The sequence below is a fragment of the Gymnodraco acuticeps genome, unplaced genomic scaffold (assembly GCF_902827175.1).
Source record: "Gymnodraco acuticeps unplaced genomic scaffold, fGymAcu1.1, whole genome shotgun sequence".
NCBI classification, from domain to species: Eukaryota; Metazoa; Chordata; class Actinopteri; order Perciformes; family Bathydraconidae; genus Gymnodraco; species Gymnodraco acuticeps.
The window spans coordinates 14,295-40,422 of NW_022990074.1; the positions used below are offsets into that span (position 1 = coordinate 14,295).

At 41.5% G+C, this 26,128-nt stretch overlaps 1 pseudogene; it reads right to left on the reverse strand.

Moving 5' to 3' along the window:
- Positions 1-24,921, reverse strand: part of LOC117546054 — a 37,635-nt pseudogene extending 12,714 nt beyond the window's left edge.
- Positions 24,922-26,128: the final 1,207 nt, after the last annotated feature.

A 26,128-nucleotide genomic window follows, 5' to 3' on the forward strand; every position in this document is an offset into this window, starting at 1 on the left:
TAGTGTGATTTAGTGTTTGGTCGTCATTGCTTTACACTTCTCCCAGTTTGGAGTCTGTTACTGTTCAACGTACAGGAGGTTTGAACCTGTGAGATGATGGGGCTTAAACTGGATTAAAAGTCCATTTAAGACTGACGGCTCCTGGCAGACGAGGCCTAAAGGAAGTGTGACTCAACCTGTGGATTTCAGGTTTGACATTTCTTTGAGACTTTTAAGATAAACAACAAAGAGCTCAAGTTATTTTATGACATTTTAAAGCAAAAGACGTGCAAACATCTTTAGGGAAACTTTTATGTGTATATTTCATTATTTCCTGACCTTTAAACTCAATAATTAACCTAGAAAAGGTTGTTGTGTTTTGCATGATAGGTGACCTTTAAAACCTACCTGTTCGTTGGGTATACCGTCACCGTCTGCGTCGTCATCACAGGTGTCTCCGTGTCCGTCCCTGTCGGCGTCCTCCTGACCCGAGTTAGGGACGAACACGCAGTTATCCTGTGAAGGGATGTGATGGGAAAACAAGTTAAAATAAGAGATAACAACTGCAGAAAAGTCTTTATGCATTACACATAACCAAGACAATAGACATCACTTTTTATAAAATCTTCGTGTAGTTTGCACTTGCCTTTTTGCAGCTGGAGTCTTTACATTTGAGTTTGTCATCCGGGTATCCGTCGATATCTGTGTCCTTCCCACACAGGTATCCATTACCGGCCCAGCCAATTCCACACTGAGCAAAGAGACATAGAAACTCTTTCATCACAGTGCAATACAAAGTCATGTTTCATGCATCCCAGCAGCTCCATTTGCAACATCAACAAGGAGAGATATTAAGATGATAGATAGACATTTTTCTGACGACTTCTTACTTTGACTTCTTACATGTTGAACACAAATACTTGTACTTTCTACTTCTTACATGTTGAACTCAAATACCTGAACTTTCTACTTCTTACATGTTGAACACAAATACCTGTACTTTCTACTTCTTACATGTTGAACTCAAATACCTGTACTTTCTACTTCTTACATGTTGAACTCAAATACCTGTACTTTCTACTTCTTACCTTTTGAATACAAATACCTGTACTTTCTACTTCTTACCTTTTGAACACAAATACCTGTACTTTCTACTTCTTACATGTTGAACACAAATACCTGTACTTTCTACTTCTTACATGTTGAACACAAATACCTGTACTTTCTACTTCTTACATGTTGAACTCAAATACCTGTACTTTCTACTTCTTATATGTTGAACTCAAATACCTGTACTTTCTACTTCTTACCTTTTGAATACAAATACCTGTACTTTCTACTTCTTACCTTTTGAACACAAATACCTGTACTTTCTACTTCTTACATGTTGAACACAAATACCTGTACTTTCTACTTCTTACATGTTGAACTCAAATACCTGTACTTTCTACTTCTCACATGTTGAACTCAAATACCTGTACTTTCTACTTCTTACATGTTGAACTCAAATACCTGTACTTTCTACTTCTTACATGTTGAACCCAAATACCTGTACTTTCTACTTCTTCCATGTTGAACCCAAATACCTGTACTTTCTACTTCTTCCATGTTGAACTCAAATACCTGTACTTTCTACTTCTTACATGTTGAACTCAAATACCTGTACTTTCTACTTCTCTCATGTTTGAACTCAAATACCTGTACTTTCTACTTCTTACATGTTGAACACAAATACCTGTACTTTGTACTTCTTACATGTTGAACACAAATACCTGTACTTTCTACTTCTCACATGTTGAACACAAATACCTGTACTTTCTACTTCTTACATGTTGAACTCAAATACCTGTACTTTCTACTTCTCACATGTTGAACTCAAATACCTGTACTTTCTACTTCTTACATGTTGAACTCAAATACCTGTACTTTCTACTTCTTACATGTTGAACCCAAATACCTGTACTTTCTACTTCTTACATGTTGAACTCAAATACCTGTACTTTCTACTTCTTACATGTTGAACTCAAATACCTGAACTTTCTACTTCTCACATGTTGAACACAAATACCTGTACTTTCTACTTCTCACATGTTGAACTCAAATACCTGTACTTTCTACTTCTTACATGTTGAACTCAAATACCTGAACTTTCTACTTCTCACATGTTGAACACAAATACCTGTACTTTCTACTTCTCACATGTTGAACACAAATACCTGTACTTTCTACTTCTTACTTGTTGAACTCAAATACCTGTACTTTCTACTTCTCACATGTTGAACACAAATACCTGTACTTTCTACTTCTTACATGTTGAACACAAATACCTGAACTTTCTACTTCTTACATGTTGAACTCAAATACCTGAACTTTCTACTTCTTACATGTTGAACACAAATACCTGTACTTTCTACTTCTTACATGTTGAACACAAATACCTGTACTTTCTACTTCTTACATGTTGAACTCAAATACCTGTACTTTCTACTTCTCTCATTTCCCAAACAGCTGGTTCCTTTAGTCTGAATGTGTGTTTGATGCGTGATCATTATTCTTTAGAGTCATTGCGTGCCTATTGATTTGAACACGATCCGTGTATCCATCATTTCCTGGTCTTCTCTAAAGAAGAGGCAATGGAAACGTTGTCATGTTGCCGTTGTTCAGCATGGAAACATTCATTAGCTAACAATGACATTATTGTTCTATTAATATAAAGGGAGATCAGGTACTCTTTAAAACAGCTGCTAGTTATGGGTACTTTTTACTGAAGTACATTTCAAAGCCTCTGTACTTCTACTTGAGTAAAAGATTTGTGTTCTTTTGCCGTCTCTGTATATGAGTTTAAAGAGCAGGAACCCACCTCACAGGTGGCCGTGCCGTCCCTCTCCATGGTGCACAGAGAGTTCAGATCACAGGGGTTTGTGAGGCTGTTCCCACAGCTGACCTCCGGCTTGCAGCCCTTCACCTGGTCTCCGGAGAAACCCGTCTTACAGCTGCCGCAGTGATACGAGCCCTGAGCAAGAGACAAGGACAGCAGGTGTCTTTTCATCACCACATCATTGAGATCATCTTCTGTTAAAGGGAAGTGTTGGGGATGGTTTTCCTACCTCAGAGTTTTGACAGGCTGAGTTTGCGGCGCAACCTCCGTTGTCCGTTGCTTTGCATTCGTCAACGTCGTCACAGACCTAAATTAGAGAATATAAGATGAGTCTTTCTCCGTTGATGTTCAGATTTGACAGTTCCACCACATAAAATACAACAAACACCGGTGCAAAGTGATTATATTGGCTACAGTAATGTTCTTTTGTTCAAAAATGTTGTACATAATCCACTCTCGTTTACTATCTGATGATAGAATTAGTGTTCCAGGTTCTCCTTTATATCAGTTTAGATCACCAGAAGGATCCCACACTTTTTGCCAAAGTATTTTATAGCATTTTTACATACACTGTCTTTATAGCTACAGCTACTACCAATATTGTACTTCTTAAATATAAATGTAAACATATATTACACAGTAGTATTCATGTGTTAATAAGATCACTTTTCAAATAAATTCAGTCAATTCAAGTTGGAAACATTTTCTAACATATCTTAGTTGATAAGAAAAAAGCCCAATGACTTATTTCCATAACAAGCTTGAAATAAACCCTTCATATTTCCTCTTATTATAATCACTCTGAGGCGTCTGTTTTAAGGGCTGAGCTGCCAACACTCACGAGCATCATGTACCTACATTTGATTGATGTCGCTAACTTATAACTGAATTTATGAGGCAGTATACCTCTAGTGAGCGGCCCAGACCTTCGTATATGTTCTGTATGTCGCCCTCCCCTGCTCTAAACCTTTCAGGTGTGTCGCTAAGATCCAAATAAAGTCAGATTTTGAAGCTGGGTGTGTTCTGAGTTACAGCACGAAAAGTAGGGGTTTGAAAGTTGGTAAGATCCTCCATATTTGATCCAGTGTTTTACCTGTTTGTTGGTCTGTGCATATATGATGCCCACACCCTCTATCGCCAGGCCGGAGTATCCCAGAGGACACGCGTCACATCTGAACCCCGGGGCGGTGTTCACACACTTCACTCCAGGGAAGCAAGGGTTAAACTGGCACTGCAGGAAGGAAGGAGGACACGAGGACTGTTAAAAAAAAAAAATCTGCAAAATCCGTGTGTCTCTCAGGGCTGCTTACCGAAAAAAGCTTTTAAGTCTGATGACACTTTGACTCATGCAAAATACATAATGCTAAAGGGGTCAGGCCTTATGAAGAGGGATGAGAGCAAAGAGGAGAAGACACACACACACACACACACACACACACACACACACACACACACACACACACACACTCCTGTACTTCCTAATTAACAGACTTTGACGTCATTTCCAAACTTTAACTTTTTCCCGTTGCTGTCATTTCTGCAGCTCCTGTGAAGTTTTGTTCCCGTTGTCTCACCTGGTTTCTTGTCACCTCTCTGCTGCCAACGCTTGTTTTAGAGGCAAAATACTTTAATATAAAAAAAGATCCAAAATAATCACGGCTGGTTTAGTTTGTCTACAATGGCCTCAGACCGACAGTGACGTCATGTGATTAGAAAGATATTTGCACTTTACCAACCCTCCTATTATACGGCTAATTATCTTCTTTTAGTCATCAAATTGGGGGATTGGACAATGGAAAGAGGGTGTTGGACCCCCCTCTGCTCCTGACCTCCATCTACGTAACATTGCAAAAATCAGGCATATCTTGCCTCAAAACGATGCAGAGAAACTAGTCCATGCATTTGTTACTTCAAGGCTGGATTATTGTAACTCTTTATTATCAGGGTGTACCAAGAAGTCAGTCAAGTCGCTTCAGCTGATTCAAAATGCTGCAGCTCGTGTCCTAACCAGAGTTAGGAAAAGGGACCACATGACTCCTGTTCTGGCTGCCTTACACTGGCTCCCTATAGAACACAGGATAGAATTTAAAATTCTTCTTCTCGCCTACAAAGCCCTTAATGGGCAGGCGCCATCTTACCTTAAAGAACTCATTATACCCTACTGTCCTACTAGGGCATTGCGTTCCAAGAATGCAGGGTTGTTGGTTGTTCCTAGAGTCTCTAAAAGTACAATGGGAGCCAGAGCCTTTCTTATCAAGCTCCACATTTGTGGAATCAGCTTCCAGTTTGTGTTCGGGCGGCAGACACCCTATCCGTTTTTAAGAGTGCGCTTAAGACCTTCCTTTTTGATAAAGCTTATAGTTAGGGCTGATTAGATTCAGCCCCTAGTTTTGCTGATATCGGCTTAGTTTGTCGGGGGACATCTTACTTCTTCCTTCTCTCTGTCTATACCTGTGTACTCTCATGTTCCCATTAACCCAGCTTCCCCAAATGTCTTTCTTTTTGGTGTCTATATACGCCGGGATCCGGAGTCATGGATGATCCTGCGCTCCTCTGTCCTGGATCGCGAGCCCTGGATCTTGAGTCGTGGCTGTGGTCCTGGATCATAGGTCCTGGATGGATATCCTCGTGGATTCATCTTCCTATTATACACACATGCATTTCCAAACATTTGGACTACCTATGTTGCAAATGTATTATCTTTTCAATTTACACACGGCATCTATTGCACGTCTGTCCGTCCTGGGAGAGGGATCCCTCCTCTGTTGCTCTCCCTGAGGTTTCTCCCATTTTTTCCCTTTAAACTGTGGGTTTTCTCCGGAAGTTTTCCTTGTACGATGTGAGGGTCTAAGGACAGAGGGTGTCGTATTGTCATACTGATATTTTGTACAAACTGTAAAGTCCACTGAGACAAATGTAACATTTGTGATATTGGGCTATATAAATAAACATTGATTGATTGATTGATTGACCTTGAAGCTAACACCAGAGGTAAGGGTGAGAATAACAAGCTGCTATTATTCTCCACAAAGAAGGTCATGTTCTGGTATCGGTTTGTTTGTCAGCAGGATTACAGAAAGGCTTTGGGCCTGGTTGTAATGAAACTTGGGGGAAAGGTGTAGAATGGGCCAAGGAATGACCCATTACATTTTGAAGCAGATCTGAATCACAGGGTAGATACGCAAATGTGTTTTTAATATTAATGTTGGATAGTGCATGGCCTTGGTGGAGATCTGCGCTCTCTTGAGTGCCTTTTACAATGTCGTTTGAATCCAAAATAAGAATTTGAATATACTGTTTCTTGCTATGCGCTGGGATTAACAGTTCATAAGATTCATTGTCAGCCAACTTTACAAATCGTATCCTAAAAATATCCATTATTTGAGGGTGGGACAAGTCCGCCCCACGTTTTAAAATGATTAGTTTAGACCCGCCGGTGTTGCCATAGTCGCGGTGGACAACCTATCGTTTAATTATTCAATCAATCATTCAAAGTGTCTGATACTTGATAACCACGAATACAAAATACCTAACGAATAATAAAAGTAATGATATCACATATATGATATAGTCAGACACTGTGTTATTTCAAATCAAGCCTAACGAATAATTAGTTCACTTGAATGGCTCCTTTGAATGCAATTTTCCTCTGTGGTTTTCTATGCAACACATTTTTGTATTGTAATGCCACTCGTATGTTATTAATTTGTAAGGTGACATTGAATGTTGTGAAAGGTGCCCTCAAATTAAATGTATTATTGTTATTGTATCTGTGCCTCTCTCACACAATGTTCTTTTTTTTTTTTAGACAATCCTGGTGTCAAGATCTGCACGGTTTCTCTACAACCCTTGTTCAGCAGACCAGGTGGTGGTGCAGCTGCCTGGTTTGGCACCCCCACTCTAACTTTGTCAAGGGTGGTCGTACTCCTGCCCCCCTCTAGTGTGTGCACACAAAAGCATTTTACTCTGGGCTCAGCAGGTGAGAAACTAAAGAGGGGCTTCCACATGTGGCAGATGGGTGTTGGTGCTGCCAGATTTAGCACAATATGACACACACACACACACACACACACACACACACACACACACACACACACACACACACACACACACACACACACACACACACACACACACACACACACACACACACACACACACACACACACACACACACACACACCACACACACACACACACACACACACACACACACACACACACCATGTATACATCACTTCAGGGGACATTACATTGACTTACATGCATTTCCTGGAGACTTATCCTAACCTTAACTATAATAGTAATGCTAGTAATGCTAGGCCACACACACACACACACACACACACACACACACACACACACACACACACACACACACACACACACACACACACACACACACACACACACACACACACACACACACACACACACACACACACACACACACACACACACACACACACCCTGAGCCTTACCTCGTCCACATCATCACAGTTGAATCCGTCCCCGGTGTATCCGTCTGGACACGGCCCGCACTCCACACCGTCGGCCGTCTCTATGCACCGTACATCACGGAAACACACACCTGCACCACACCTGGGTTTCACCACCTCAGTCCCCCCCAGACCTTTGAAGCAAAGACAAAAAAACACATTTTGTTGTGAAAATACTGAACGTCCTCTTCCACTATCAAAGTACACATGATAACAAAGGTATCCCAACTGTAGCTGTGCACATGACAGGATGTGTGATTACCTAGAAGAGCATCAGGACTGTTGGATGCAGATGATAGCTATGTGATTAACATGATGATTCAGCCTCTATGGAGAGAGACATCAAGCATGCTCATTTCTGACGTGGAGCTAATCTGAAGTAAACATTGAATACTGCTTTCTACTCCTCCATCTTGTGACTGTGTGACTCCCTCTCTTGGATATCAGCATGTGAAGGACACTGTTCAGGAACTAGTAGATGCTCTGTATGTGATGACTACTTCCATTCTGGAGAGGATCACAGATACATGGATCCTGATGTTGAAGCTCAAGCCGGTGACGAGTGATATTTTTCTAACACATTTAAACCATCATCATCTGATATTTTGTTTGTTAAAGAAATTGCTGTTTAATAGAAGTTGTCTTACCGCAGGCCTGACACTCTGAGATGGTGTTTCTGAGGAATGAAGTCTCTTTGACCTGTGAAAAGGTGAAGCATAAATAAGTCTGTATGCAGTAAAGCTGTCGGGGGGGGTGAGGAAGCAGGGATGAAGTGGTCTCAGTGGGGCTGTTAGTGTAACTCACCTGCTGAATGAGGACGTCTTTCAGCTCATTTATCACCTTCGTTAGGTCCAGCATCTGGTTGGACAGCTGCTTCGTGTTGACCCCTGAGAGAAAGGCACTGTTTACTTTGTGAAACTGAAGAAAGGTGAGAAGGGGGTTCCTGAGCCTGTTCTCAAGTGACAAACTGAGAACACACTCGGGTGTCTCTGTAGACTTCCCGCTTTAATAGATATATTCTTACCCAGAGTTTGGACGGAGTCTTTTTGTTGGAAATGGCAGTCTTGTATTGAAGCAACGTTCTCAAACGTGTCCCCGACCACCAGCTTGAGCTCGTCTAAACTCTCCTGTTGGAATAAAACAACACAAAGAGGACAGCTTAGCCAATTTGGATCCATTTATGGGACGGAAAGATTTCCATTATTGTATGGAAATAGAGTGGCGCAGGGATGTATTTTTTCACGTTACACATGACTTCACGTCACCACCGCTAAGCTAAAGGAGGCTAATGTTGGGCTATAAAGGAACTACAGCACGGTCACATGACTTCTCATCACCACTGCTAAGCTAAAGGTGGCTAATGTTGTAAAGGAACTACAGCACGGTCACATGACTTCACGTCACCACCGCTAAGCTAAAGGTGGCTAATGTTGGGCTATAAAGGAACTACAGCACGGTCACATGACTTCACGTCACCACCGCTAAGCTAAAGGTGGCTAATGTTGGGCTATAAAGGAACTACAGCACAGTCACATGACTTCACGTCACCACCGCTAAGCTAAAGGTGGCTAATGTTGGGCTATAAAGGAACTACAGCACGGTCACATGACTTCACAACGCCACCGCTAAGCTAAAGGAGGCTAATGTTGGGCTATAAAGGAACTACAGCACGGTCACATGACTTCTCATCACCACTGCTAAGCTAAAGGTGGCTAATGTTGGGCTATAAAGGAACTACAGCACGGTCACATGACTTCTCATCACCACTGCTAAGCTAAAGGAGGCTAATGTTGGGCTATAAAGGAACTACAGCACGGTCACATGACTTCTCATCACCACTGCTAAGCTAAAGGTGGCTAATGTTGGGCTATACAGGAACTACAGCACGGTCACATAATAATAATAATAATGCATTCTATTTATATAGCGCTTGACTTCACGTCACCACCGCTAAGCTAAAGAAGGCTAATGTTGGGCTATAAAGGAACTTCAGCACGGTCACATGACTTCTCATCACCACCGCTAAGCTAAAGAAGGCTAATGTTGGGCTATAAAGGAACTTCAGCACGGTCACATGACTTCACATCACCACCGCTAAGCTAAAGAAGGCTAATGTTGGGCTATAAAGGAACTACAGCACGGTCACATGACTTCTCATCACCACGCTAAGCTAAAGAAGGCTAATGTTGGGCTATAAAGGAACTTCAGCACGGTCACATGACTTCTCATCACCACCGCTAAGCTAAATGTGGCTAATGTTGGGCTATAAAGGAACTTCAGCACGGTCACATGACTTCACATCACCACCGCTAAGCTAAAGAAGGCTAATGTTGGGCTATAAAGGAACTACAGCACGGTCACATGACTTCTCATCACCACTGCTAAGCTAAAGAAGGCTAATGTTGGGCTATAAAGGAACTTCAGCACGGTCACATGACTTCTCATCACCACCGCTAAGCTAAAGAAGGCTAATGTTGGGCTATAAAGGAACTTCAGCACGGTCACATGACTTCACGTCACCACCGCTAAGCTAAAGGTGGCTAATGTTGGGCTATAAAGGAACTACAGCACGGTCACATGACTTCACGTCACCACCGCTAAGCTAAAGAAGGCTAATGTTGGGCTATAAAGGAACTACAGCACGGTCACATGACTTCACGTCACCACCGCTAAGCTAAAGAAGGCTAATGTTGGGCTATAAAGGAACTTCAGCACGGTCACATGACTTCACGTCACCACCGCTAAGCTAAAGGTGGCTAATGTTGGGCTATAAAGGAACTACAGCACGGTCACATGACTTCACGTCACCACCGCTAAGCTAAGAAGGCTAATGTTGGGCTATAAAGGAACTACAGCACGGTCACATGACTTCACGTCACCACCGCTAAGCTAAAGAAGGCTAATGTTGGGCTATAAAGGAACTACAGCACGGTCACATGACTTCAAGCCACCACCGCTAAGCTAAAGGCGGCTAATGTTGGGCTTGCCACTTTATAGACACTTGTTAGCAACCGCTGTTTTTAAAATTCATTGAAGTATTTTACTTCATAGAACAAAATATGAAAATCTTGTAATTGCATTAACCTCAGACCTTATAAAGATCTAAAATGCTGAGTTATTTCCTGGGTTTAGGACTCACTCCTGCACCACTCTCTACTGTGAGTGACGGCCCACCTGGTCTCGGGCCTGCATGGTCTTCAGGTCCACGGTGCCGTATCCTGCAGGTAAACCCTGGAAGGCGGCAGGTAAGTCCCTGATGGTCTCCACCAGCCTGCAGTCCAGATGCAGCTCCACGCCCCCCGGACCCTGCTGCATGCCCTTCAGGTGGAACAGCAGCCGGTGCTGTTGGCCGTCCGCCAGCACCAGGTTGTTGAAGGTCACCGAGGTCATCCTCTTGTCGCTCCGCAGGTAACGCAACACAGCTGAGAGGATGAGGAAGAGATTTAGTTTAGTTTATTTTAGGGCCGGGACTCGATTAAAAAAATTAATCTAATTAATTAGAGGCTTTGTAATTAATTAATCGAAATTAATCGCATTTTTAATCACATATAAATATTTGACCTAAGAACAGTGAGAAGCAATTTTTTTCACATGGATTTTAGTATACCATTATGCGCATTCACACCGCAGTACTTTTCCCACAAAGGTTCATGAGAATTTAGTTCATGAGAACTCTTTGAACCTGGGGGTGGATTAGGCAAATGAAGCCGCTGACGTCACTTCTTCTTCTTCTGCTTTGGGTTTACTGGCAGGCCGCAAACCACTTCACGGCGTATACTGCCGCCCAAAGTCCCCGGCCGGAAGTCCCCGGAGTTGGGGACTGGCTTCAGTAGAAGCTGCTGGGAGTCCCAGCAGCTTCTACTGAAGCCTTCCGAGTAAATCGCCAGAACGCCGACACCTCCTCATCTCCACCGCTCCCATGTTTTATTTTGTGTTGCCATAAGTTAGTCTCTCTGCGTTTCTGCGCTGGGCTAATGCTAATAATGCTAATGCGAGGATAATAAAATGGCGGCTTCACAAAACTTTTTGGGAGTTTTACGGGGCGTGGTTTGCAATCCGCCCAGCCAATCAGAAATATAGCTCTTTTCTCACAAGAGAGCCGCACGAAAGTCCCTGCTCTCTAGCAGCTCTCTGCTCTCTAGCAGGGACTTTCGTGGGGGTAAAAAGGTTCTCATGAACTAATTTTAGTACCGGCTCTTTTTGGTGTGAACGCGATAAAAGAGGCTAACGTCCACGCTAGCTTCCACGCTAGCTGCTATATGTTTTGCATTGAGGTGATACTTGAGGCTTGATGTGCTGCGGTGATATGCGAATTCCTTTTTGCATAATTTGCACACAACCGTGCTCTTATCAACGCTTCCATCCGTCCGTTTTTTAAAACAACATTTCCCACTGTTGTTCACTGTGGTTTGTTGTTGTCTGAAGTCATGAACGTTATTTGGTGCTCCAGTATAATCGGTACGCCTGAAACTCATCCAGTGAGAAACGTTCCGCGGTGCAAAAATAAGTGCGATTAAAATGCGTTAATTTTTTTTAACGCGTTAATTGTTGTGTAATTAATTAATCTTAATTAACGCGTTAAAGTCCCGGCCCTAGTTTATTTGTTTATAGTGTCGTGTTGTTTGGTTTAGATGATAGGAAAGTGTTTTGTCAAATGTTCATATAATCATTTAAATAATATGTATAGATTATGTCTTTTACTCTGATTGCCTTTTACTCGTTTAAATAGTATTTTGAATCCTATATGTGTTTAACAGAGACATATGTTTAGGATTTACATTTCAGGAGGGCAAAAGGTTGATTGGCAAATGGTTAAGGACTTATGGTTTAATGATGGGGGTCTTTAGATGCCGAAGGGAATTTAAGGGTGGGACCAGTTGAATATATAGTGTGACTGTAAGCAGAACACCACCAAGTTGCTCTGTTCCTACATTTGAGATATTTCACTTGTATATTGACTTTCTTTATTACTTTATTAAATATAACAAAGAAAACTTTGTCCATGAATCATTTATCAGTTTCTCTTAAGAATGTCCTCCAGAGAAAGCAGAGCCTCTTCTCTCGTAGCTTCTTACCTCTGTTGAGCTTCCCCATGACGGTGAACTCGAAGTACTTGCTGTTGTCCCGCGGGTTGAACAGGGCGAAGATGCTGGTTCCTGTTTTGGGCTGAAGCTTGAAGGAGGTCAGGATGAAAGCCTCGTTCACGCCCTGCTCCACCAGGCCGCCCTGCAGAAGGTCCGGCAGGCAGTCCGGTGAGGTGAGCAGATCATACACTGTGGAGGAGAAGGGAGAAAGGCACAATGGAGGATCAGATGTATGAATATGTATGACCCAAACACATCCTGAGTCGACATGAGGAGATGATGTTGACCCAGTGTTTGTTGATCTTTTGAGACCCTGCATTTACTCAGTGAAATGTGGATTTCTAAGACAATCACGCTGGGTTATACAGAGACAAATCATATATCAAGGAATACATTGTTTGGTTGACTACTGATGCTTTTACAAATGACATTTTCGATCAATAATCATCAGTTATGAAGATATATCAGCTAAGTGGGCAAAGGCTAGTGGTGGAATATGAGTAATTACACTATACTTAAAAAAAACATTTGTACTTGATTATTTCCATTTAAAGCTACGTCATACTTCGACTCAAATATTGCCTCACAGTTAGTTTGTACATATAAAAACACATGATATGCTGATATTGTATAATGCAGTACTTTACTACTAAAACACACACAGTACTTCTAGTATCTACATCTGGTCCACATTGACAAACTGCAACACTTAAATGCCCCCATGAACACAAAAAGGATAATATTACAACCATAATAATGTGAAAAGATCCATTCTGCATAACACGTTTTAATTGTAATACTTAAAGTATATTGATCTGATTATACTTCTTAACTTTATATTATTCTGAAATGAGCCACTGTGCAGAATAAGTACTTTTTGTACTTAAGTACATTTTGACGATACCGATATATTTTCCCTAGTTAGTTGCATGATGTATTTATTTTTGTATCCTCTCCAAATCTGCTTAGCTGTTTCACAGTTCCTCCATTCTTCTCACAGGCGGAGGTTTGACCGAGTTAAAGCCAGAGGGACGCTGCACTCATTGCTGGAGAGTCCTCCTGCTTTAATAAAGTGACTTGGGATCTGTGCAGACCAGGAGAGGATGTGCAGGGAATGTGTCGTCCACCATCTGCACACAGCATGAATACACAAGCAGTCTGCCGGGCCTTCAGTCAGGAGGGACTCGCATTGTTCCCAAATGCTGCCAGAGACTGTCCGGTGTCAGCCAAGACTGCAAAGCATGAGTTTCTTCTTTTAACTCTGTCCTCGTGTTTCTGACACGAGCTGTGTCCTTGAAATGTGGAAGTTAAAGAGTCCTGCTGATGTTCAGGTGTATATCAGTATGTAGTGTCTCTACTTTAAAGAGTCCTCTCCTGCTGATGTTCAGGTGTATATCAGTATGTAGTGTCTCTACTTTAAAGAGTCCTCTCCTGCTGATGTTCAGGTTTTTATCAGTATGTAGTGTCTCTACTTTAAAGAGTCCTCTCCTGCTGATGTTCAGGTGTATATCAGTATGTAGTGTCTCTACTTTAAAGAGTCCTCTCCTGCTGATGTTCAGGTGTATATCAGTATGTAGTGTCTCTACTTTAAAGAGTCCTCTCCTGCTGATGTTCAGGTGTATATCAGTATGTAGTGTCTCTACTTTAAAGAGTCCTCTCCTGCTGATGTTCAGGTGTATATCAGTATGTAGTGTCTCTACTTTAAAGAGTCCTCTCCTGCTGATGTTCAGGTGTATATCAGTATGTAGTGTCTCTACTTTAAAGAGTCCTCTCCTGCTGATGTTCAGGTGTATATCAGTATGTAATGTCTCTACTTTAAAGAGTCCTCTCCTGCTGATGTTCAGGTGTATATCAGTATGTAGTGTCTCTACTTTAAAGAGTCCTCTCCTGCTGATGTTCAGGTGTATATCAGTATGTAATGTCTCTACTTTAAAGAGTCCTCTCCTGCTGATGTTCAGGTGTATATCAGTATGTAGTGTCTCTACTTTAAAGAGTCCTCTCCTGCTGATGTTCAGGTGTATATCAGTATGTAGTGTCTCTACTTTAAAGAGTCCTCTCCTGCTGATGTTCAGGTGTATATCAGTATGTAGTGTCTCTACTTTAAAGAGTCATCTCCTGCTGATGTTCAGGTGTATATCAGTATGTAGTGTCTCTACTTTAAAGTGGACCTATCATGCTATTTTTAGGCAATAGCATAGGTCTCAGCAGTGGCGGAGCTGGGGGGTGGCTGGGAGTGGCCGTGGCCACCCCCCAGCTGAATCCTGGCCACCCTATTGGCCACCCCAAACACCCTCACCACGGGGGCCCAAACAATTTTAGAACATTAAGAACAAAATGTTTAAGTAACCTTTCATCAATAATTAACATAAATATAACGTTATATTGATAATGTACTCACTAAACTTACAATTCATTTAACTTATTTTCTTCCAAAAGTTAATTATCCAAAGCCTCTGTACACCCCCTTCTATTTACATGTAATGGTTTGGTCCCGCCTCCGCCTCCAAACAGCACTTTCTAGCAGAGAGTGAGAGCATGTGAGCAGGGATGCTAGTATTTACGTGTGTGCCATTGTGACAGACAAGAATAGTCAATCCTGAGAGATAGATGTATCCTACTGTATGGGCTGATTGTGGGTTAATCTGTTGGTAATGCCTTGGGGTTCCAGTGGGAGGGATCACTGCGCTCTTCCTCGCTCGATTCAGACGAGGTGAAGGCGGGAGCTGCGTGATTGTATGTCTTCACTTCTCTCACTCACTATTTCCCTTTTTTAAGGTAATTACAGTATACAAAGCACTATAAATCTATCAACCCATGTTATATATAATCCGTATTACATCACCGTGGTTCGTTGTCAGAGGAAAGTGTGTATTTTGCACTTTGTTGTATTGTTTGAAGGTTCTTGCTAATTCTGGCTAACTTTGTGGTCATTGAAGCTAGCTGCTGTATACCTCGTGGTGCCGCTGAATCTGGTCGTTTGTCATGTTGTTAGCAGCTAAGCTAGGCACTGTTGCATTTACATGTCCATACATATGTTGTTTTACCACTGTTAAAGAGCTAAAGATAAAGGAGAATTTAGTCATAATTATTGGTCCTAAAATTTGAGTGTATTGCCAGGCATGAAAATCACTCACCTTTCGGCGAAATTCGCCGTTTTGAATCCAAAATAGGTCGTTTGTGTGATTCATGTAGATCTGCAATAAAAATATGTTTGGGGTATGAGGGGGTCTGGGACCCGGAGTAATCTGCGGCCGCGAGCTGTTATGTGCCATCATGACACGCATGGTGTTCTTTTTTTATATATTATAATGCAGCGCGAGCTGTGTGCTCGAGTCTTCCTGCCTGTCGGCTCTGCTGCTCCGCGATGATACTCTAGCTTCAGCAGCCACATTACCTACGGGTGCGTTCGTTAATATTAACTGTGCGGTCCGGAGTCACTGTGGCACAGACTGGACCGCTGGTGAACAGCTGTTAGAACGGGCCGTTCAGGTGTTCAGAGCAGAGCTCCCTGTCGGAGCGCAGAGTGTGATGTGCACTGAAAAGTTTTTCTGTCGCAATATTATCGTTGAGCTAGCTAGCTAGCATACATTGTCACTATCTGCTAACGTTAGCTTTAGCCTTCGTTTTCTAATAGTTTTTCATAGGCTATAAACGGAGGTGGTATAAGTATAGATCTTGTACTTGAGTAAAAGTAGAAGCACTCAGATCTTGTACTAGAGTAAAAGGAGAAGTACTCAGATCTTGTACTTGAGTAAAAGTAGAAGCACTCAGATCTTGTACTTGAGTAAAAGTAGAAGCACTCAGATCTTGTACTTGATTAAAAGTAGAAGTACTCAGATCTTGTACTTGAGTAAAAGTAGAAGTACTCAGATCTTGTACTTGATTAAAAGCAGAAATACTCAGATCTTGTACTTGAGTAAAAGTAGAAGTACTCAGATGTTGTACTTGAGTAAAAGTAGAAGTACCAGAGTGTGAATACTCTGTTAGTAAAAGTACTGCATTCAAAATGTTACTCAAGTAAAAGTAGAAAAGTATTCTCATCAAAATATAGTGAAAGTAGCGACAGTAAAAGTAGTCGTTGTGCAGATTGGTCCATTTCAGAATAATATATATGATGTGTTTTATAATGATTGATCATGAAAGTGTTCTCAAAGCTGATGAAGGTGCAGCTAGTTTGAATGGCTTTGTATACTGCAGGGTAGCTGGTGGATTTACTCCAGGTGGAACTAAAGTCTGATTTAACACTTGATTATATTTCACATCATTCATCCACATCTGTGAAGTAACTAAAGGTATTAATACATGTAGTGGCTCAAAGTACACCATTTACCTCTGAACTGTAGAGGAGAAGAAGAACAAAGTAGCAAAACATTGAAATACTTAAATAAAGTACAAGTATCTCAAAATTGTACCCAAGTATAGTACTTGAGTTTATTAACTTAGTTACTTTACACCAGTGGCTATACAGATAGAAAGACTAAGCCTTGAAAAGAGGCATGAAAATAGATTTTCAAAATGCTCAACAGTGTTGCCAAAATTATAAACTGACTGCTACACAATTAAAATAAATGCTTTTATATATTTCTATTAGATGTGACTCTTTGGCGTTTCTGTTATTATTACCACTGCTGCTTTAGTTGTTCTGACTGATAACATCCTGTTATTCCTCATTTTAAAGCCGATATTCCGTGGGGTCGGGGGGCTCGGGTCCTTGTCACCTTTTCCATACCTGATGAGTTTGCATCCCTGATAATACTTAGTAAGGAGGCCATCATATTTTTGACTCATGGCTGAAGTTAAGTTTCTCCAGCTCTCCCCAGGTTGGCAAAAAAATGCATCTCAATGCTTTAAAATATGGAATATTCAAAATGTTCTTCCGGGGGAGCATGCCCCTGGACCCCCCTAGAGGGATAATATCCTTCTCACCTTTTTCACCCCTGACCCGTTTTCATGCCAGGTATTCATTGTAAATGTACAAGCTTCATTATAAAGATCGCTCGATTCAGACGAGTGAAGGCGGGAGCTGCGTGATTGTATGTCTTCACTTCTCTCACTCACTATTTCCCTTTTTAAGGGTACAACACCATGTCTGAACGACTCACAAAGCCATGCTTTGAAAAAGAAAAGAAAGGAGAGAAAGAAAAGAGAGAGGAACTAAAGGGCGACAGTATGTCACCCAGTATTTCAAGAGAAAAGGTGAGTGTGGTCCATGAGTGGTGGAAATTAGTCTGTTAGCTAAGCGTAGTCCATTGTAAATAATAATTGTTATGTTTTTTTTTTTACTAAGCTGACATGAAGTACTGTTAATATCTATAAAGAAAATGCAGAGGTTTTTAATTTCACTTTGAAGGAGGTGAGCTGCATTGTGTTGAATTGCATGCCACTTAACATATCTGAAGGGAGACTGGAATACAATATATATATATATATATCAAAACAAAAAGCTAACATCTCATTTCAATTATACATTTCAAACACTGTATTTTCCCACATATTTAAGTTATATTTATTTGGATTGATGAATTTGTGTTGAGAATGTTCCATTCAAAAATGTTATTATTAAAAAGGCATTTACACCATAAAAGATGACTATTGAAATCTATTGTCTGGAATGTTAGTCTTATATGTATGGCCAGAGGGCAGGACCTATAAACACATTTACTACCCAATAGCATGCTGAGGCTGAACAAAAGGACCTGTTGACTATGTAAATGTAGTCTTTTAAAAAAACAAAAACATTTACTGACTTTTTTGGATAGCTTAAGGTAATGTTGTAAAATTACAACCGGGGGCCTTACCGGGTTAAGGGCTATTGTTTATTGTTATTTACTTTAAGATGTTTATTCTTAACCAATCATTTGATTTAAAAACTCTTATTTAAATGATGTGTGTGTGTGTCTCTGTATTCCTGATGATACACTGAGAGAATGAGCTCATAGGGCTGCTGATCACCATAAGCTAAACAGTCTGTATATTGCATTACATTTGTATAATGTAAGCTTCGTTGATACTTTGCCTGCGGGAATACGAAAAAAATAGTTAGATATACTGAATATTATTTGATCTATTCCACCACTAGCTTAATCCCAAATAATGTAGAGGTGTGTTGTAGGTGCCTTAAATAACCCCTTATTTTATAGTGCGATGTATTTTTATGTTCATATAATAGTGATTTCAATGCCACCCCAAAATGATCACTGGTTCCATCCTGGCCACCCCACTGAAAATATCCTGGCTCCGCCACTGGGTCTCAGATGTATAAAAATATATAAAAAACATGTCTATGAAGTGTTTTGCTCCAAATACCAAACAGATCATTCTAGCCATGCCTCATATCCCTCTATTTCACTTCCTGTTTCTAAAGTGCTGATTTGGGTATAAAGCTTTAAAGAGGAGGGGTCTGAGCTCATGCGGGACCCGGCAGCTACCGTCTAAACTAAATGCTGCCGTGATGAAACGCCATATCATGGATTATCAAGGATTCTCTCTGAAACAGTCTGGAGCTCAAAGGCTTTCTCTCTTGCCGGTTATACCACAAGGTGAGTTCCTTTTTACTTCCTGCTTCTTCACACACATGCTCTCCAGTACAGGTTAGCTCTGAGTGTTAGCGATGCTAATGTAAACACCGACCATATTACGTCCAAACCAGTCGGGCATTGTTTCTGATAGCAACGTTTCTGATTGGGCCGTGGGTCCACATTTCAGATATTACGTCATATCGGACGCAAATCTGGATCAGCTCCGTTGTTCCCCGTTTTTAGAGATTTGGGTACGGAGGAAAAGAGAGGGTTTTATTTCCTGACGCTGCGTGAGTTCCCTGACACACCGGGGACACATGTTGATGTATACAAGACATCAAAGAGTGCATTTTGCATGATAGGAGACCTTTAAGTTAAGGGTCTGAATACTTCCTTTTAAAGGTCCCATGTCATGGCCATTTCTACTGATCATAATTCCATTGTTGAGGTCTACTAAAATAAATGTATATTGTGCAATTTTCCAAACTCACAAACTTTCTCATACAGCATCTCTGTATAGTATGTGTATTCACTCTGTACACGGCTTGTTGGAGCTCCTGCCCCTCCCCCCTCCCTCCCTGTGAGCCCACTGTGCTCTGATTGGTCAACTCGCCCACTCTGTTCTGATGAGTCCACCACCGTTACAGCGGAACATCAGTGATTATGTGTTACAATGGCGTTTGTTAGCAACCAGAAAATGACACCAGTAATGACAAACAGATGAGAATGCTGCGTGGGGTCTGGGTGCCGTGTAGGCGGGACGTTGCGGGGCTCGCTGCTCCGCCCTTTGAGGATCGAGGAGCGGACAGTGTGAGCTACATTACTGGGTTGTGTTCCGATAATCCAAAAATCAGCTCCTAAGTTCTAACCCTATCTCCTATTCCTTGACCTCTGAGTGAAACGTCACGGGGTTAAGGGATAGTGGATAGGAGAATTCAAAAGGACTTAGGAGAAGAGACCGCGGTACTTTAGAGAATCGAATGCACTTTCACTATCTGAGTGTTTATGATGCGCCAGCGGACGTCATGAATGAGCGTCTGCTGCTGTGGGGTAACTATGGAAACTAGTTTCTATACAGCGGACTCCAACATGGATGTTCAATAAGAACGAGGGACTACTGTAAACTCATCTAGAGACTCTGCACCGTGCTCTGACGCTGTTGCTTTATGCTTTATGAACGTGGACAACAGAGAAACATATTCTTCAGGACCAAAGTTGGAATTGAAATAAAAAAGGAAAGTGAAGCTTCTGCTCGTCCCCCTCTCCCTCCGGTCCACATTAATACAAATGATCCCAATACGTATGATTGATGAAAAGATCTTAAAATCAACACAAATGTATTTATTATAAACGTTAGTCCTTAACATCTATCACTGTGTATATCACCATTCAAACATCTTTTAAAAGTTGAACAAACCCCACACAGCTCAGTGAAGACTGTGAGATGTTGACTTTATTTGATCATTTCAGTAAAAACTAACGTTCATATTTCTCTTTTGATTATAATACTGATGAACGTTCAAAACAAAGCACTTTGGCAACTTACCACATACGTTTTAAAATGCTTAATAAGCACCGTAACTTTCATGATATCATTTCTCCGTCATAATCGTTTGTTGACTGTTGTGTGACGGCAAATGCTGCGGCTGCAATGCATTGTGGGGCAGCATTTTCTCCTCTCCTTTCGGTTAGGGAGGTCCAGTGGTTCCTAAGCTAAAGGAGGTTATAAAGGAAGTTTGAAACCTCCTTTCCTATCATCTCGAGAGAATTGGAACGGCACTTATCATGGCTGCTGTTGTGGAAATATTTTCCAAGGCCCATAACTTTGACCCAGTGTATCAGTTCAAACTGTCCTGACTGAGCACAGGCACCTGTAACCTTGGCTGCTGTGCTCTCAGTGTTTTGTCTCCCTGTTCCTGCCTGTTGGCGTCAGCTGATAGAGGTGTTATCATTCTATCTTGTTATGCAGCATGTTGATGATGCTCTCTGAACTAGCTAAATACATGGGTCTGGGGTAGAGTTCTTCAGAATTGACGTGGCAACTCTACCGTGAAGTCAGAACCTCTGACTCTTGGACTTGTGATGTGAATCCTCCGGCCGTTAACTCCAAATAAACCATCATGTGTTTGACATCAAAGCTACTGCTCTTCCCGTGTCTCCTTCCTGAGTCGGTGACTCCCACTGCATAGCTACACAGAAGTTTCCTCTACAGCTGCCACTGAGGGACTTCCGGGTAATTTCACTCGGTTAGGAAGGTTCCTAAGATAAATGGACTATTGGAACGCAACCCTGGTGTCGTTTCCTGGTTGCTGCGTGGGGTCTGCGAGACAGCGAGACACCTCAGAACTCAGCCTGAGCACACACACACACTCACAGCCTGAGAAAACATAAGGCTGAGTGAGTGTGTGTGCCGGCGAAACTCCGCGGAGTAGCGCGGCTGAGAAAATATACGGCTGAGTGACTATGTGAGTGTGAGGAGCTCCACCACGGATTGATCCATTTGGGTCCATTTGGTCGTCGTTACGTCACTGTGACCAGGAAGAAAACAATGGGAAAAGAGAAATCTCCAGCGAGCCGTTCTGGGGCAGCACAGACAGGTCTTCTCTGTGTTAGAGCTTTACTCGCTACAGGGTGTACTTTGAGGGTTTGTGACTCTGCAGACCGTTTACATGCAGAACAACCTTCATAACACAAGGGGACGGGTGATAACCGGAAAACATGTCATGGGACCTTTAACTCATCAGTCCATTCATTTGATAAAACTCCAAAACTGAGCAGATCATCAGGAGAACAAATGAGGTGGACACACTGGGTCCTGCAGATCATACATCTTGAGGACTGAGAGCTTTGTGGGGGTCAGGGTCCTCTCACCCCAGAGATCCTGAGAAAACGCAGCCCCTGATTAAACTCCATTTCAAGCTTCATAAAGTTCAGCTGAAGCCATACTGCTGTGTCTTGTCCTCTTCTTAACTCCTGAATATAAATCCAACACGGTCAAGTTGATATATCTCATACCTTTCATGTTTAGAAGTACCCAGTGGTGGAAAAAGTACTCAGATCTTTATCGAAAATCGAGGCACACCAGTGTAAATAATTGACACGAAAAGGTATGCAATCTAAACTTTTCTCCATAAGAACAACATTATTACTATTAGAACATTGAGAAGTACCAAAAGCTTAAGTGTTCAATATGCAGAACGGCCCACTCCAGAATAAAGTATATCATACTATTGGATTATAATTATTTATTCATACTTATCCCTTGATGGGTAGCATGGACATTTTCTGTTGGAGATCAATAACAATCTGGCCGTAACTTACAATACAATAACGAAAAAAATATCTACATCCTATTTTATGTTTTAAGAATATTTAGTTGAATCTGAAAGGTGACAAGCCACTAAAGGAAGCAAATACATGAAGTGCAGTCCAAGGTATTTGCCTCGAAGTTGAAGTAAAACAGAATTATAAAGGTATGGAAATACTCAGGTAAACTCACAATTGTGCAGTTCTTGCTTCTCAGTTTCTTCCCATCACTTGACGTACTTAATTAAACCTCAACCAGTAATGATCATCAGCAGCCAATTAATCACAACAGGAAGTCACATGTTGACATTAATTAATAACTAATCTGCCAATCAGGAGCAAACATCCATTAAAGTTCAAGATGTAAAATCAAAAACATCTCAAATAACCGTTTAGTTTTAGCCATTTGGTGAAAGCAGAACGAGTTGTGATCATCTTTTCTTTAAAGTCAACACGCCCACCTTGTTGACAAACAGTTGCTAAATTAAATCTCCAATAATTAAAGAGACATTTCCATTTATTTAGAGTTTTAGGGTCTCCCCCATTTTTGCTCAGTTTTTGGTCTCCACCACCACCTTAGGGAAACATGTGTCTCTTTAGCCTCTAAGTCAGGGGGGTCCAACTCAAACACACAGTGGGCCAACATTAATAAATGGGTACTAGTGGAGGGCCGGACTGGTTAATGTTTATTGCAGAACTTATTGAAATGAACTTATTGCACATATTAAACCTGGAACTAACAAAGCTTCAATGATTGCCTATAAAAACAACATTAAATAATCAGTTACATTCATTTCTTATGGCTCTATCTGCAGCTTTTCCAGAGTAATTTCTTATGAGTACATTTCTCCACAGGCCAACAACAGCTTCAACAAAACTATTCCCCTCAAAGAGAAAACCAAACATGCCCTGTTGTCCTGAGAGAAAGTGCAGAAGGAAGCATCCATTGAACTCAGTGTGCTGCTCTGTGATGCTAGCTCAGATACTTGGCATCTCATCTTGGGGGCAAGGTCATCAATGTTTGGGGTCAGGCTCTGAGCGGAGGAGACCCTCAGGATGGAGTGAAGGTGTGCGTGCAATATACCGGAGGGCCAGATCTAATAGGAATTAGACATTATCCTGCGGGCCGAAATTAAATCCATCACGGGCCTGATTTGGCCCCCGGGCCTTGAGTTTGACACATGTGATCTAAATGCTTCACTATGTTCACTATAACTGTGTCTGTCTGCTGTATAGTGATCACCGGGTAGTGTACAGTCACTTTTTAAAGCTTTCTCACTGCCAACAGATGCCATAAGAGCGGAAAACAGTGATGTTGCAATGCTTAACAAAGAGCTGAAACTAAAGAGCTTCTTACAGTGAAAAGCTGATAATCCTCTGCAGGCTTATCACTAAATGCAACTCCTTTCACACTGGATAGAGATATGGATTATATCTGATTCAAAGGGTGGCCCTGTCTTATCTTTGTGCCCAGAATAAGAAATGAGTTTTTGAATTCCTTTAATTTCAACTCCAGGTAAAGCCATTTATATTGCTTTCTGCTGTCCAACGTCCTGCTGTTTTACATCGTTCCCGCTCCGTTTGAGTCGTGCATACAACGAGTCATTTGCAAGGGAAATGATAGATGATGAAATCCATTACTCTGGACTTGTTTTATAAATACCATCAGGCGTCCGCAGCCCAGAGTTTGCAGAGATTAATGGCTGCGTGAAGGTATTCCATTTATCAAAGGAGCTGATAAACTCACCACACCACAATGTGTCTCCATGTCGTCTGCAGCTCCAATGTGTGTGTGACCTTGAACAGATGTGCGTGAGACTGTAGGAGAGTTTGTGCATACACTTTGTGTGACTTCAAGTGCAATATTGCCCCCAGATCATCTGTGATGGTTCCCATGTGTGACCCAGCTGGGACATAGTTTGAACTAATGCGAGCCAGAAAGCTGGGCCTCCTGACGCTGCAGTAATCACACAGATCTGTCTGTAAAGCAGGGTGGCTTTACTTCAGAAAATATGTATTAAACTGCTTCATATCTCCCCGAACTGACGGGATATTTAGCATTTTGTTCAGTGAGTATCACACCATGTCTAATCCTTTGTGTGCCTCTGCATGATATTCTCTTTCAGTGCTCTGCTTGATCCATTATGCATCACAACTCATAGTGTGTTCAAATCCCCAGTGGAGTGGAGCCATTAAGTCTTATTTGACAGATAAGGAAAATGGAGGATTACATCACAGGCAGGTTGTAAGAAAAAGTGCAAATTAAATCAAAGACATCTTCCTCCTTGTGCGTGTGTTGAAACTCAAACAGACAACCTTTAAAGAAGATTCTTGACTTGTCATCCGTAGCAATCACCAATCAATGACACGTTTTGTTAAGAAGTATTTATGCAACTTACCTAAAGCCTGGGCTTCCACACGTAGGCTGAGATTTAACAGCAGATGTGAGGCCAGAATCAGGGCTGTCCAAACACCCATTTTGTCCCTTTTTAGCTGGTCCCAGATCAGCAGTTTCTCTGTAGTAACTGATCACACAGTTTCCTGTATGTCTGCGTTTTCCTCCTTCTTGACTCAGACGTGAGACATGGCTGCTGCTGCTGCTGTCTGTCTTGGTCTGAATAGTGTGTGAGGATGTTAGGATCACAGGAGTCTTTCTGAGGGCGGAGCATGAGGGCCACAACCTGCTTCCTCAGACGGCCCCATGCAGAGAAGGAGTGACCTGCAGAAAGTCTTTGCATTGGCTCCTTCTGCTGCTACCAATTCCCACAGGCTCTAACACAAATGTGCTGGACGTGAGAAGCTAATGATGCAGAGTAGGAACTCATGTTTGGCAACTGAAGTCATGAATATTTTTAGACCCTTGAGTTCACGCTTGAGGTGAATTCCCCACTTTAGAAAAATGAGACGTCGTTGAGTATTTCTTTGAGAATGTCTGAGACACAGGGAGATTGTTTAACTTTTATAACATGTGACCTCGTTCCCGCAGTAGTGCTAAGAGATTGAGTAGAAATCCCCCCGGAAAGAAATACTCAAGTAACATTTCTGTAATCTTAAATGCACTGAAGGAGAAAAGTGTTAGCATGCAATTCTAATTCTTACCATGTGTAGAACTCAGAAAAAAAAGTAAATTATATCGTTGGATATAATTGTTGATGCAGGAATCAAGCAAAAGTAGAAGTACTTACGGAAAATACTTAGTTTAAATCAATCTGAAAGTACTTAAGAAACCACTTAATGAGTAATGATGATGGAATTTTATAATTATCATCCTCATTTTATAAGCATGTTCAGGTGTATATCAGTATGTAGTGTCTCTACTTTAAAGAGTGCTCTCCTGCTGATGTTCAGGTGTATATCAGTATGTAGTGTCTCTACTTTAAAGAGTCCTCTCCTGCTGATGTTCAGGTGTATATCAGTATGTAGTGTCTCTACTTTAAAGAGTCCTCTCCTGCTGATGTTCAGGTGTATATCAGTATGTAGTGTCTCTACTTTAAAGAGTCCTCTCCTGCTGATGTTCAGGTGTATATCAGCATGTAGTGTCTCTACTTTAAAGAGTCCTCTCCTGCTGATGTTCAGGTGTATATCAGTTTGTAGTGTCTCTACTTTAAAGAGTCCTCTCCTGCTGATGTTCAGGTGTATATCAGTATGTAGTGTCTCTACTTTAAAGAGTCCTCTCCTGATGATGTTCAGGTGTATATCAGTATGTAGTGTCTCTACTTTAAAGAGTCCTCTTGGCTTTGCAGACCATTTACATGCATTCAAATCTATATAGCACACTACAGGAAAGGAAAAAACCCCACAAAGCAGAATAGGGCTCTTTAATGTTACAGTATTACAGAATATAATCATCATTCACCACCTAAC